The 15,878-nt window shown below is 39.5% G+C and overlaps 1 long non-coding RNA gene across 3 annotated transcripts in view; it reads left to right on the top strand.

Moving 5' to 3' along the window:
- The window catches only part of LOC135175212 (uncharacterized), a 48,380-nt gene extending 46,745 nt beyond the window's left edge, over positions 1–1,635 (top strand). For all 3 annotated transcript variants that reach the window (XR_010302288.1, XR_010302291.1, XR_010302289.1), the window contains one exon: positions 237–1,635. This is a non-coding gene — a long non-coding RNA (uncharacterized LOC135175212). The remainder of the gene's footprint in view (positions 1–236) is intronic.
- Positions 1,636–15,878: the final 14,243 nt, after the last annotated feature.

Raw genomic sequence — 15,878 nt, 5'->3', positions numbered from 1 at the left:
TGTTCCTATAAATCATAATTATCTTCCTATCTATTATCTCACCATGAAAGGATGCTTGCGACTTGTATGTGCATTTTAACACTGTGCCAGTGTGCCCATTAAGAATCACTTATAATTACTCCCATGCAGAAGTAATTAGGCTAATGCATTTTTTAATATTTTCTCAGAAGAAAAATCACATCTGTTTTACCAGATGAAATTTAATATTAACTTACTCATTTGTTTTATCTCCCCAGGCTACCTTTCTCAAAGAATATTGATCTTGCCACTTCATTGCAGCTTAGTACCAAAGAACCATGGAGCTGTTGAGCTTGGAAGAGACCTTCAAAATTATCAAGCCCAACCACTAATTTGAACCCACAGTCCTAACACTACTGCTAAGTAACTACCACTAAACCATGTCCCTAAGCACCACATCCATGTGTCTTTTAAATACATTAGAGATGATGACTCCATCATGTCTCTGGACAACCTGCTTGTTTCATTGAATTTTTGGTTTGGTCTGGTTTGGTTTATTTTAGGTTTTGCAGGTGCTGCTTTGAGGTTTGTTTTTTGGTTGTTTTTTTCCAATGGAAAACTCTAGAAGGTTTGATTATGTAGACCCCTAAGGTTCTTATCCACCCTTATGTGTGTATCTTAGTATTCCTATTCAATATTACTGGCATATTATGGGCTTTGTGGAACTTGGTCTCATTGTGGCATAAAAGGAGACAGTTTCTGGGTGAGGAGTATGCTCTGAAGTAGACAGTCCCTGAGTAGCAGGGTTTCTGGAAGGATTTGGGCAGATTCCTAGGATGATAATCACCTCCCAGAGCCTGATACCTTACCCTAGAAGAGGCAAGTGATTCTGGTAAACTGACATGCCATCTGATAGAAGGATGCCTTCAATATCCCATTGAAAACCAACAACTTCTAGCACTTTACTGGGGCTTGACCTGTGCTTATCAAGCCACTGTTCAGTACTCCAAAAGGACTGTGGTTGAGGCAGGCATCCAAAATTCACCTGCCGATGCCATAGTTGAGATGAGGACCCAAGCAACAACTACAGTGATTATCCCTGTAGTGAAGAAGAAACAATGGACAAGAGGTCAACAGGTCCGTATCACTGATTAATAAGGGAAGAAGAAGGAGAGGAAGACTCTGATCAAAGGCCTGGTCCATCAACTAGGATATCAGAAGTGAAAAAAAACAGGAGGCAGAGACTACCAAGTCCCTGAGCTCATCAGAACTTAGAGACATTTGGGAAGATTACAGCTGCCAGTCAGGAGAGCAGATTGCTGCCTCACTCCTTGAATGCTGGGATAGAGGGACCAACAGTCAGCTGCTGGGAGGTAGAGAAGCTGGACAACTGGAACTCCTCACTAGAAAGTAAGGGGTTGAGAAAGGAATTGGAAAAGAAATGGGTAATTTCATTCTTTGGGTTTGCCTCTTCTCAAGAGTAAGGGCAAGGTACTCATTCAAGGAAGATCATGTCATTTTGCAGGAAAGTGGAATACCGCAGATGAAGGTATCCAGTGCCAGAAGGAATTAGCAGCTTTGGTGTGCATCTTACCCTCAGCCAGGGTCAAGCCAACAGAAAAGCTCACTGTAGAAGTATTCTGTGAGTCTTTGAAATAAATCTACTCTATGACCTAACGTCTAAGTTTTCAAGTTTGTTTGACCTTTATTGAATAGCTGTTTCTCACATCACAAGGCAAAGGTGATGGGGATGAAGGTAACGAGCCAGGCTGTCATTCTGCCAAATAGAAAAGTAAAAAATAAATTAGATGAAAAGCTGCTCAAGCATTAAAGGGTCTAAAGCTTTTATTGTAATTCATTTGGCTCATAACAAATAATTTAATGTAGTTTGACATGACCTGCGCATTTGTTCTTTGCTAACTGTGAACACATTAACATGGTCTGTTTGCAAGGTTGAGTGGTTTCTAAGAACATATTTCTCATGCTAAAGTATGAATTATTTATCTTAATTTTGATCTAGTTTTTGTCTCTTCACAGAGAGAGTGATTTCCCATTGGAATGGGCTGCCCAGGGAGGTGGCGGAGGCACCGTCCCTGGAGGTGTTCAAGAAAAGCCTGGATGAGGCACTTAGTGCCATGGTCTGGTTGACTGGACAGGGCTGGGTGCTAGGTTGGACTGGATGATCTTGGAGGTCTCTTCCAACCTGATTGATTCTGTGACTCTATGATTCTATGAATCATAGAATCAACCAGATTGGAAGATCCAAGATCATCCAGTCCAACCCAGCCCTATACAGTCAGCTAGACCATGGCACTAAGTGCCTCATCCAGTCTTTTCTTGAACACCTCCAGGGATGGTGACTCCTCCACCTCCCTGGGCAGCCCATTTAGTGTTTAAGAGTGGCACTAACATCAGAAAGAATATTTGTAGTTTTGCCTAATGCCAAGAAATATATTCTAATTCAGGACTTGTAAATGGATAAAAAATGCAAATTGAATTAATGATCGTATTTTGAGGAAATAAAAATTCCATTATGAATTTGAATCCATTGAATTGTCCTCCCTCCATTTTAGAACTATCCCAAAGACAACTGATGTTTAAATGAGTAGGCAACTACACCTCTTTGAAATAGCATAAATCCAAGCCAGCGATTTCACTTGAAGACATCACATGAACCTTGAAAGAGAAAGGCTGAGATGAAAGGTTGCTTAATATTTATGCTTAAAATTTTGCTCATGAATATTATATTATTGTGAGAACCACTATAAAGTGAGCTTTGATGCTGATATTCAGAAATATGGTGTACCAAAAATATAACATACTGAAGCTGTGGCCATGCAACATTCATACTAAGTGATGCTAGACATCTACAAAGCTAAATAAGTAAATAATACTTCTGTGTCCTATACACTCATATTCCACTTTCATAATTAATTTGATGTTGTCTTCCACTTGCCTATGACACATCTTCTCCAGGTAAGCTGGACAATGGAAAGTTAATTCTCAAAACACTGCAAAAATCAATTTCTCACATATCTCTGAAGCACACAGATTTCTGTAAAGGTATATCTGACTGATCTTGGCAAACTTGCACTGTCATTCTCAATTTGCCATAGTCATTTTCAGCAATGACCCTGACCCTATGAGGAGAGTCTCAGGGAGACTGGCTGAGCTTGGAGGTCTCTTCCAACCTGGTTGATTCCATGATTATTCAAGAAGCATGGTATAAATTCAAACTTAATCTCTGGTTTAAAATTCTACATTCCTTATTGACAGAGGATCCAATTTCTTCCCAGCCAGTCAGCTTCCATTGCAATCCCTGTGTTGTGTATCATGCAAGTGCAGAAGAGTTTCAAAGTTTACCACACAAAAAAAATAATTATGTCACCTAAATCACTTTTGGCCGTCGGAAAAAAGGATATTAAAGTATCTGCAATATCACCTAAGCAATTTGCAACCCTTGGATGCATCTGTTAAATGATTTATTAGTGCAAATCTTTAGATTGCTCCAAGAAACTTATGTAGGAATGTTTAATTACCTCATAAAGTGTGGACTGAGCTGTAAAATGAAGAGAATGCACAGGGAAAGGAAATGTCAATAGTGGCAATCTCAGTCACTACACAGAAAGTCTGCAAAGGGAGCAGCATAATTTACCCCAGCTAACACAAAGGAGTTTTTTTAGGATAGAATAGAATAGAATCGAATCAAGCAGGTTGGAAGAGACCTCCAAGAGCATCCAGTCCAACCTAGCACCCAGCCCTAGCCAGTCAACCAGACCATGGCACTAAGTGCTTCAGCCAGGCTTTTCTTCAACACCTCCAGGGACAGTGACTCCACCACCTCCCTGGGCAGCCCATTCCAATGCCAATCACTCTCTCTGCCAACAACTTCCTGCTCACGTCCAACCTATACTTCCCCCGGCACAACTTGAGACTGTGTCCCCTTGTTCTATTGCTGGTTGTCTGAGAGAAGAGACCAATCCCAACCTGGCTACAACTTCTACGATACCTGCAGTCTCACAAAACCCATTTAAGTGTGGTGAAGGACCATTTTGATGTTCCTCTAAGACACAAGTCAACCTTTTTGATTCAACACTCCACCTGGAAATATCCCCAGCACAAAAGATATACCTTAAATATCATCATATTCAGTCTAGAAACAATGGGACAGTAATGTTTTCATGAGTGAAAAAGACCATGACTAGACTATTGTTTCAGTGTGGCTGTTTCAGAAGACAGATGCCTATCCTGCTTTTATAAGCATGTTATTTATAAGCATATTATCTTATAATATATTTGTGACACTATCAACACAGTTTGGACTAAGAACTTTTCTGCAGGCATTTCAACTTCCTTTCTCCTCTTGTCTGGTTCAGGGCATGTGTGTTTGACAAGAATGGGAGTGGAAGGAAATATAGAAGTGGCAGTGCTGAGAAGGAAGGTCACATGTTAAGGTAGAAGTTACTGCAGAACATCATTACAGTGGTCTGCAGGCTGCATGATAATGGTGTATTGGCTAGCATGGCTCAATTTGGAGCTGCCAAGCCAAATTTGAACAGCATCACAATGGATTTGGTATGGAAGGGTAGAGAGGCATGGAGGTGGAGAGGGGGCATAGGAAGGCCTGGGTGTGTTGGCCTGATTCAGGCTTGTGTGAAGCATGACATAGATGTCCTATGGATTTTGTGCATTGTGTATGCTTCTGTACTGTAGTGTGCAGTTATGTAGTTATGAATAGCTTCTCCATCTAAACTTTCCACTCCTATCCAGTCCTGTGCATGCAGCATTTTCCTTTTGCCCCTTCTGGAAGAGGGAAAAGAGCAATCTGTCTTGCTCTAAGCTAAGGCAGCACTGAACTATTCATGTGCTGCAGAAAGCAGCACTTTTCTGCACAAAGGAGAGCAGCTCCATTTGTGATACTACCCAGTCTATAGGTATTTCATGCTCAGACCTTCTTGCCAGCTGTGGGAAGGATTGAGAGATTCCCCAGGAAGTTGAAATGGAGTCCTGGGGTGGTAGGCAGGGTAGGGTGAGCCCCAGCTGGCAGCTGGGTGGGCGCAGACAGGGCTGGTAGCTCCCTCAGGGCCTTGGCACTTGAGTTATCTCATGGCTGCTACGATAAGTAACACAGTATGAATTAATTCATAAATCACATCATTTGTGTCAATACAGAAATGAATGAAAACTTTTTTTTCATGTTGAGAAATATGCATTTCTTCCTCATTAATTATTTTATAATGAATAATGCAGCAGGAAAGAGTCTAATTATAGAACACTTTAAATTTGGATAGATTTCTCACATTTTTCCATCTTGTTAGCCCCAGAGCTCCTTTCTTGATGTGGGAGAATAATTTACACTCGTTTCTTTGTTTAATTGTGCCACTTACACAACAGGTGCTCTCTGTGGTAGTTGATATCATGTGCAGATTGGTGCTGTGGCACTGTTAAACACTTCTGCATTTAAATGCTTAAGCATATATACTTCTTTCTTGCATTAAAATGTAGTGTGCCTGGAAAGGTTGATAGGATTTGGTCACGCAATACTGACCACCTTCAAGCTCATAATATCTAATTAGATTTCAATATGCAGCTAGGGCTGTCTCAAATAATGAACAAGTGAAGACTTTCAAAGTGTCCAGTCTAGACACACAGCCTCTCAAACCCTTTCACCTTGTTTTCCACAGGGAGGAAGTCATATTGGTTACTCTGTGACTTGATTCTTGGCATGAATTTGTTATTTGGCTTTATTTGACAGTGTCTGGCTGCCGATGGTGATCACAGTACCACAGGAGAAAGTTATAGACAAGCTGAGGCATAGGACCAGAACATTAACATGTAACAGTTGACCTGAACAGGTGTAAGCCTATGCTGTGATGCATGCATTAGTGACTGTAAAAGACTGTATGCAGCTCCCTCTTGGCCCCTGCTTTTTATGCCACCTGCATGTATCTTCTTATCTTGAAGCTAAGCAGCATACTTACATGAAATCTTCCTCTGCCTGACAGTAGAAACTATGGATAGAGGTGTTCACCAATAAGAAAACCCTATAATACTTCCATAGACAAACAGTGCTGGCCAAAGCTCAGAACAGAAAGAACCTGTACAGTGTGCCATATACTGACTGCTGAGGTATTAGAATCATTAGAATCATATTAGAATCATAGAGTCAACCAGGTTGGAAGAGACCTCCAAGCTCACCCAGTCCAACCTAGCACCCAGCCCTAGCCAGTCAACCAGACCATGGCACCAAGTGCCTCATCCAGGCTTTTCTTGAACACCTCCAGGGATGGTGACTCCACCACCTCCCTGGGCAGCCCATTCCAATGCCAAATACCTCTCTGTGAAGAACTTCCTCCTGTGTTTTATACTGAACTGAGGGTTCCCACTATTTGAAGGGATATAAGATTATCTATGCTTTCCCCTTTTTCCTTGTCCTGTAATGTCCAGTAAATGGTATTTTAATCAATATCTGACAAAGCCTGAGTGCCTTTCTTACTGGAATCCATAACAAGTGCTTGCATCAGCATACCAAATGAAGCATTTGCTGAATGTACAAGTCCAGTACCAGTGCCAAAACCTGCTTCCAAGATTCAGCAGTGTGAGGGTTAAAGGTGGCTGGGAAAGGATAGTTATGTCTCTGCTGTGTGTTCCCTGCAGAAAGTGACAAGCCTATAGGTTATCTTCCTGAACTGTGGTTATAGAAGTAGACAAGGGTGGCCTAATGCTGAAGATTAATTTTGTATTTCAATGTAGAAATTAATTAATGGAAGAAAGCTCTGCTATAGAGAAGCTTCTCTTCCTTGTCTCACTCCCCTTCTCTATATTTTGCACTGTAGTACAGTGTTCCTTTAGTTGACTGGCTAGGGCTGGGTGCTAGGTTGGACTGGATGAGCTTGGAGGTCTCTTCCAACCTGGCTGATTCTATGATTCTATGAAATAATACAAATACAGCAGCTACTATACTACACTGCATATTAATGACAGCATAATCACAGTGGCCAAATATCTTGTTCAAAGCCTTTGAAAAACTAATTGCAAGGCAATTAATAAGGGATAATTTGCTAAGTCAAACATTTTTAAATGCAGTGGTTGCACAGGCAGCTGTTCATTTTAAGAAATTGACTGGGACTTTTTTTCTCCATGTGTGTAATGAGAAAACATTGACGTTTTCAGTTCAGTTGTTTGAGGAGTTAAAACATCAAAGGAACAAAAGGCTACAGTTCTGAATCTCTTTGCTTGGTTTACCAGATCTATTACTAAGAAATGCTGTTTAGGTTTTCACTGCATTTCTGCTGATGGTCAATGCGATGAGAAAGAATCCATTTCAGTGGGCAATGTGAGGTTTTACTTTAAGCATGAATGCCAGTCTACACTTTAATCTGGTGTTACATTTCTTTGTGCACAAATTCAGGTGAGATTAATTGTTTTCTTGGTACAACTCTGCAACTCATTCTTATTATTCGGATTGTATCTGTGTGTGGCAGAAGGTGCAAACTGTACCTAAAATACATATCCAAGACATGTCTCTGCAGGTTCTAAACACATATCTACATACCCACCTTGCCCCCACACACACACCTTCTCCTGCCCAAGCTGGAAGAGAAGACAAAAGCCTTAGTGCCTCTCTGTCTGCCACAGAGACACCATATTTCACAGTATCACAGTATCACCAAGGTTGGAAGAGACCTCATAGATCATCAAGTCCAACCTGTTACCACAGAGCTCAAGGCTAGACCTTGGCACCATATTTGATCTTGTTTTCCTCCCTGCTTTGTTTTTGGTAAACATAGGTCACGGATGCTGAACATGTGCATCTCTCTGTTTTCTGAAAATAAGCTAGGACTGGTTCTAGGGGTATTTTTATCTGTTGCTATTGGTCAAAGGCATCTGCCAAAATGCTTAAAAACTTAGCCAACTTGTTTGCTGCTGCTGCTGCTGCTGCTGCTGCTGCCTTTTTTCCTTGCTACCTGGAGAAGACGCTGACTCTGCCCATTGCCCAGACGGAGCCAAGGATCTGAAACTGCTTGCCCCACTCCTGGAGGCAGCTACTCACCTGAGCTCAGCCAAGCCTGAGTCAGTTTGACTCTGTCTGAGCCTAGTAATGACCTAGCAATGGCTTAGCAATGAGTTGCAACACTGGGACTTGCTGCTCCTGCCACTCCTGCCTGTTAGGAAGGGGCTAGTTGAAATCTGAGTTTGGGGTGAAATGCAATGAGGCCACTTCAAAAGTTCTTACATAATTTATTAATATATACAAAGAGAATTCCCCCCAACTTATTTGCATCTTCTGTTTCAAAGACACATGACTGTGAATCTCAGAACAATCTAGGAAATACAGCTGGATCATCTCTATGCTAAGAAATAATAGAAGGGCACATAGCAGTGTGAGAATAAACATGTCAATATGTGTGGTACAATTTGAAAACACAAGTTTGCTTAAAGCTGGAATACAGGACTCACATGGACATAGTACTCTCTGATAAGGAGCACAAGGGAAAATCATGGATAATCCTATGAACTAGAATGACTTTTCTCCCCCCCCCTCCCTTTTCCTTGCATAAAAGCAGGTCCATCGTGTATGGTCTTGTCAGAATCAATGGTCCCTTATGGCTCTTCCTTCTGTGAATAGGAATGTCCAATCCATATGCCTCAGGTTTTTTCCAGTTTGATGCTGAAAATAAAGTAAAAGCTAAAATGCATGAAAAATTAATGTCTTTTTCTTTCCTATAGGCTTATAAGTACATCTACTGCTTTCACCTTTGAAAATGCATTATACATTGTTCACCTTTTACAAAGATGATTTTTAAGGGCTCAGTGTTCTAGCACATTATCTTCTCAGTAAGTGACATCTGGACTAAAAGCCTTCCTAAAATACTTCCAGATTTTCAAAAAAGGATGTTTTACAATGGGGAATCAGAAGTCACTGCTCCATGTGTTTTAAAGCACTTCAGTAGAGTGATGCCTACAATCCCAGCCAGTTTTTGATTGACTGTTGTGGCTTTTATTTTTCTATGTTGTTTTTTGAAGGTGCACTCACTTGGATGTACAGAGGTTTTTAATATTTATTATTTTTGTAGCTAGTAACATATGTGAAATAAAAATTTAACATTTCTTTTGTAAATTAGTCATATTTATGTTGGTTTAATATTTTATAGCATAAGCATGGACTTAAATCCTGAAAACCCATACTTTCCTGAGCAAGTGTTGCTTCTAGAACCACCTTTAGTATTGTCTTAAGGAAAATAGACATAGAATCATAGAATCAAGCAGGCTGGAAGAGACCTCCAAGATCATCCAGTCCAACCTAGCACCCAGCCCTAACCAATCAAGCAGACCATGGCACCAAGTGCCTCATCCAGGCTTTTCTTGAACACCTCCAGGGACGGTGACTCCACCACCTCCCTGAGCAGCCTATTCCAATGGCAAATCACTCATGTGAGAGACTAGAAGAATAAGGCCAGACTAGAAGAATAAGGCCAGATCTGGTTCCTTATCTGCATTAAGTAAAAAATAGGGGGAAATATGACAAGTTTTATATCTCAATTTGCATACGTAACTGAATACTGAACAAGTCTTCTCACTGGGAACCACTAGGAGCCTGACTCCATTTTCTCTAGGACCTACCTTAAGACTTTATCATCTTTACATCCTATATAATTTCTCTAGGGTGAGTAGTATCAGATCTCTCAGACTTTATTCACAGGACTGTCTAAAGGTAAAGGATGACAACTGAGACATTTGGTTTACTGTACAGGTATACTCTTGTATTTGTATTTTATTTGTAATGTTTAAAGCTCTTGGAATGTTTTCTTCTATGAATGTGTTTATCTGATTATCTGTCTGAGTACTCTTCAAAGCAGTCATGAAATGTTGCTATGACCTTCACTGTCAATTTTCCTGCATTGTATCCTTTTACAAGAGCAGGAATGTGTTGGCATTTACAAGAGAGCTATAAAAGCCTACAAGTGTCAAGGCAATTAAAAAAAGCAGGTTTCTAAATCCAACCCTATAAGTGTCTATTAACATCAAATTATTTTTAAATAAATAAATAAATAAATAAACATTCCTGCCCTGGAGATCATAGGAAACAAATTGGCAAATAGTTAAATAGTAACAAGAATTGACTAGAAACACCAAAAAGGCATCAATCTAAATCTGAAGACTATTAGCATAGCATAGTATAGAACAGGAATCAATATTTCAGTCAGAAAAGACCTACAGCAATCTTCTAGTCCAGCTTGCCTGACCAAGTCAGGGCTTACCAAATGCCTCTTGTTCTCAACATATTCCTTGTATTTATCTGGCCTGCTTTATACCAAGAATGGAATATTTCTGGATGCAGAAGAGAACCTAACAGTAGCATAATGAGAAAGCTCAGTGAGAAAGCCAAAGCCATATGCTGCTCCTACGTGAGTACATTAAACATGCTAAGGGCTATTTGCTGTCATTGAGATCAGCCGACACAGAATGCCCATTGAAATCCTCCTACCAAAGCTAAGGTAGAAAGTGTTTCACAATCAAAATTCTGGGTAACAACCAAAGATAAAAGTTGACCACGTCCTTTATAGTTCTTACTTTTCTATATATCTTTGAGGTTTTGTTTGTTCATTTTGTGCAAAAATAATGCCCTTCATACCTGTTGCTTCTAGACTTCTCTAAAATGGAGAGCACCTCTACAACAAGATTGTGCATTTTCTATGCATTTTTCACACAGAAAAACAATTTTCTTCCATCATTTTTTTTTCCTTTCATCCTCAAATAGTTGAGAACAAAAGCTACAAAAGAGCAACAGTTGAAACCTTACTTGTTCAAAAGAGTTAAAAGCAGGGAAGAAACAAAAAAGCAAATAGACAGGTCTTTGTAGCATAAAGAGACATAGACAAGTCTTTATAGCAACTATCAGTAGAGATATTAAAGTAAAATTGGTCAATATAAAATTACAGCATTTACAAATTCCCTATTTGAAAATACAAGGAAATAGATGTTGGTTTGTGTTTTTTTTTAATGGCAGTACTATGATTTTTTTTATGACTTTAAAATATTGCTGACATAAATAGAGTTTTTCCTACTAACAAGAAAGAAATGGACCAAAAAAAGAAGAGAATAAGTGCAGTATAAAATGCACAACAGTTAATATTTCTAATTAATTGTCCTGGGTTTCTTGTGCAATATGAAAATATCCTTTTGAGACTATTCAGAGTCTATCACTTTTGACTAATCAAATCATCTGTACTTCTTCCATGATCCTAATATAACTTTTTATGGTATTTTATTATTCAAAGTCAAATGCAGATACAGTATAGAATCATAGAATCATAGAATCAACCAGGTTGGAAGAGACCTCCAAGATCATCCAGGCCAACCTAGCACCCAGCCCTAGCCAGTCAACAAGACCATGGCACTATGCTTTAAGCCCATCATGAACATCAAGAGTCTGACTTTAATAATGTCACATTTGAGCTAAAGGTGACGAATCTATGTTTATTGTAATGGAGGGAGGGGTAATTAGTTGATTGTGAGATGATATTTTCTAAATTAATAGTGTTTATTAATTTTAATATTCAAAACTCTCACCAGCCCTGACTGCTGATTTTGTATTAATAATTAGTTCTTCGCATGGTCATGGAAATGTTATCCAGAGGAATAACTAGAACTAGAAATAACTTGCAAAAATACATGCATTAATTAAACTGGAAGAGATTGTTCGTGTGGCCAGTGCGCTGCTTGCGGTCAATACACTGCTTGTCCACTAGATGGCGACAGGGAGCGTCTGTCTGCTTATGGCAGAAGGCTCTGGCTTAAAGAGTTCAATAGAGGACTACACAGATACTGAGGGGACTAAAGCATCTCTTTTAGAAGGTAGCCTGAGAGATCTGGTGATATTCAGCACGGAGAAGACTGAGAGGGGGTCTTATTAGTGCTTACAAATATCTTAAGGTCGAGAGGTCCTTACACAGGGTGAAGGCCACTCTCTTTTCTGTGCTGCACAGGGATAGGACAAGGACAGTGGGCATGAGCTAAAACAGAGGAAGTTCCACTTAAACATAAGGGAAAAAACATCCTCACTTTGAGAGTGACAGAACCTATTCACAGGCTATCCAGAGAAGTCGTGGGGTCTCCTGTGGAGAATTCCAAACCCTGCCTGGACATGTTCTGTGTAACCTGATCTAGGCAAATGCTGTTTAGCACAGGGGGTTCACTAGATGATTGCCAGAGATCTCTTCCAATTCCTACCATTCTGTGACATTGATCATTTGATCCAAACTTCTACTGCTGACTTTTATACACAGAGATTTTATTTATACAGTGTTATATGCAGTCAAAATATAACTTAAAGATTGTTTCTGATTTTTTTTTTTTTTTGTAGTTTCATTTCCATTCCAGGAGTTTATATTACTACCAGACCAAAGATTTCTCAGACTGTTGCATCTGAGTCTCCCACGATGGGGCAATCTGAAGAAGTAATAGAGAGCTACTTTGGTCTGGACAAGGTTGTTCTGTCTTGATGAACCATGATTTAATGATGACTGCTACAGAGATTTTAAACTCTGCTGTCACCCATGCTGGGTGGTGTTCTTCACCTCTGAAGGCTCACTGCTACAGTGTTTCCTTCCAAACTGCGAGAGATTGATGCAATATGAGAATTTCATTTTCCCCATCACCCTTCATGGATGAAGCAGTCCACGATGCCTTATTTTCAGCTAATGTGAAAGTGTTTAATTTTTCAGTGTATGCTTTCAGAGAGGGAAAATAATGTTAGCAACAGTGAGGAATATTAAACTCATCTTCAGAGTTTCATCCTATTACATAAGTGATGCATGTATTTCCTGTAGTTTCTGTACATCTCTATTTTTTGGCTATGCAAGATGGATATTTTTGTGTGCATATTGGATTATAGACTTAAGAGTGAAATTATAACATTCTATAATAAAATGCTGCTCTCTTATTCGATGTATTAGGTTATCATCAGCCACACTATTGAAGTCCAGGCAATTTTTTGCCAGGCTTAAAGAGTTATTACCACACTGCTGATCATGTTCTTATGGCTCAGTCTTCTTTTTTTTTTTTTTTAATCAGCCTTCTCTCTCTGCTGTCTTAATGCTTTCTCCCATTTCTATCACCTTTGAGGAGAGAAGCAGCATTTTGTTTAATTTGAATTTCACATTGCTCAAAAGCGTACCAAATTTCTAATTTCTTTTTATGCCTTCTAGGTTTTTTCCCCCTTTTTCTTCCCCTCAAGAAATTCTAAGCACATCTTAGAATTAATCTCAGAGGCTAAACAGTTTAACTGAATTGCTCATCCATTCACTGAAGTGGATATGACTCCTCGCCAATAAGACTTGAATGCATTGGTGCTAAATTTAGTTCACTGGCCTTTAAAAAAAATCCTCTTGTGCACAGTACCTCTTAAAATTGCAGACTTCTTGATTTTTTAAATAGTTATTGTGTTATAAATGGTCTTAGGAACCCAAGAAGTCATTAGACAAAAGGAGGAGTGTATTTCACTACACATTTCTGAGTGCAGCTTTTCTGTTCATCTCATCTTCATTTAAAGAAAAGGAGAAAGCATTTCAGTCTCACATGATCCTTATCCATGGGCAGAGCTCCATGCAGCTCTATGCTCACGGGAAGGATATGCAATGCAGAATATTTCTAGTATAAAACATATAATTAATGTGAAGGAAAGTTTTGTAAGCACTAATCATCTAAACCCAAAGCCTTTGCAGTGGAACTGAAAATGCATGCAAGTCATTGATCAAATCTGGCATTCATAACACATCACCTTAAAAATCATGCTGCCCAAGAACAAAGATGTTGCTCATCAACTTCCTGATCAGGTGGCATACAACTGTATCACCCATGCTAGCCTGTCCCTTAATTCACACCCACAAGCTCTCAACCCGCCCCTCATCCACTCCTGGGTAGAACTCAAGACATTTTAGTTGCTCCCTCACACAAAGAGCAAGTCCACCACCTTGCCTTGATGCCCTTTCCTAAAAAGGAGCACTCTGCAGTCATGGGAGCTGTCCCACCATGGCTCTGTAATTGGCACCAGGGCAGAACCCCATGACTGCACCTGGATTCCCAGCTCCTATTCCCCATGCTGCACGCAGGGGGAATTCTTTCAATCATTGAGAGTACTGAAGATTGTCTTCTCCCACAACAACATAATGTCTCCCAATCCTATATATGTATTCTGCTCTTGGAACTTCTGATTTGTATTCTCCAGAGCAAATTTTCTTTCTGCTTCTGATCCAAATTCAGGAGATGGGAGTGAAGAGTAATTAAGGATCAGATTGTAGGAAAGAAATAATGATGAGAGCTGGCCACACAACAAGATCAGAGTGGCTCACGTAACAGTGAAACCTTTACATTAGTATAGAGGTTAACCCTAGGGTGCATAGAAACACAGTAATAAATTAAGTAACACACTACTTGTAGTACAGCCATTAATGCAGTCCTTGAAAGCAGTTGTACAATAAAGAGATGAGCTCTCCCTTAGAAAAGTATTCTGGTGCTATACTCCAAGCAAAGCTCCCAGCTACAGTGGCAACAAAACCTTTACACCCTTCCAACTCAGTAGCTAAATCTTGAGGATAGCTAGCCCTAAGAAGCCAGCCACTTGTGAATATTTCTTAATATCTTGGGAAGAAAAGACAATTTCAGTCTTCAGACTATTTTCTGTCTATTATATTTGTGAGGTTGTACTCCTGTAATGTTTTTCAGGCACTTACATTGCTAATTCCTCTAATTCTATGAATAACACTTGATTTTATTTTAAAGTAAATTCTCTGACATACTTTGGTTTCTCTGCTTGAAGGATTTGGTCTTCTTTCATTCCAGGCCCATGTGTTCAGGTCAACATAGGTTCTTTGGATTTAATTGCCTTTGACTTATGCCCTTAAGATTATATATTTAATTAAAGAGTCCACTCCAAAATAATGTCATTACAAATTAAAAACTTCTTATGATGCTTATTGTAGTAATTCTACATTTTTGGTCTTCATCTTTGCAAGAACTGCTATGGAGACAGAAGTTATTTCTCTGGAAATCACTGAGAAGGAAGAGGAGAAAATTAACCTTTCTTCCCAGTTCCATCTTTGCATCAATACACCAGAGATGGATCTTCACCGTTCTGAAAAATTTCCTTGCTTGCACAATTTCAGCTGACTAGAATGGTAAAATTTATCTATTGCTTTCTTCTCTCCAGTAACTTTAATTTGCAAAAGAGTTGACCTCACCTGCAGTTTGGTTACAGCCCATTGCATTTCTGACACAGCCTACGCTCAGAATTTGCATAGGTTAATTGCATTCCAGATCCCCACCCTCCCCTCTCTGAAATTTGTCAAAACAAGCTTTTGCTCTGATTTTATATACCTGTGCTTTAGTAGCTGCTTACAAATGTATCTTATTCAAGAAACTGCATCATGTTTGCATAACAATGTACTCTCTGCATCTGAGAGCACCAGTGCTCCACATCAGATGTTCTGGCATGTGTGCACTTCAGCCTGTGGTTACCCCAAAGGGACTTTCTGCTAGTAGATGGAAAGTTTGAAGAGCTGTTGGAATAAAGCTGATTGAGGTTAACTGGAATAGTCTAAAGAGAGAAATTAGATCATTGGTTGTGAAAAGAAAATAGTGATAAAGTCAATATCATTCATTGGTTTGGTAAAAGGGATAAAAAGCCAAAACATAAACAATTTATCCCTCTTTTGCCTTCTTCGCTCATAAGCGTTGGATCTCTTCTCTCTAATCTCTTCCACTAACCCCAGCTAACATTTCCAGATAACAAAGTAAGCTTTGCCAATCAATTAATTGTTTGTCTGTCTGGGAAAGAGAGAGAGAAAGAGAGGGTGGCTTGGAGTCTCTTCCAGGCAGTTTGTCTGGGAGGGAATTTGGATTTCTATATTATTTCTCAT

The sequence above is a fragment of the Pogoniulus pusillus genome, chromosome 5 (assembly GCF_015220805.1).
Source record: "Pogoniulus pusillus isolate bPogPus1 chromosome 5, bPogPus1.pri, whole genome shotgun sequence".
NCBI lineage: Eukaryota > Metazoa > Chordata > Aves > Piciformes > Lybiidae > Pogoniulus > Pogoniulus pusillus.
The sequence above is the reverse complement of the archived record's forward strand: the minus strand, read 5'-3'. Positions and strand labels throughout refer to the sequence as shown.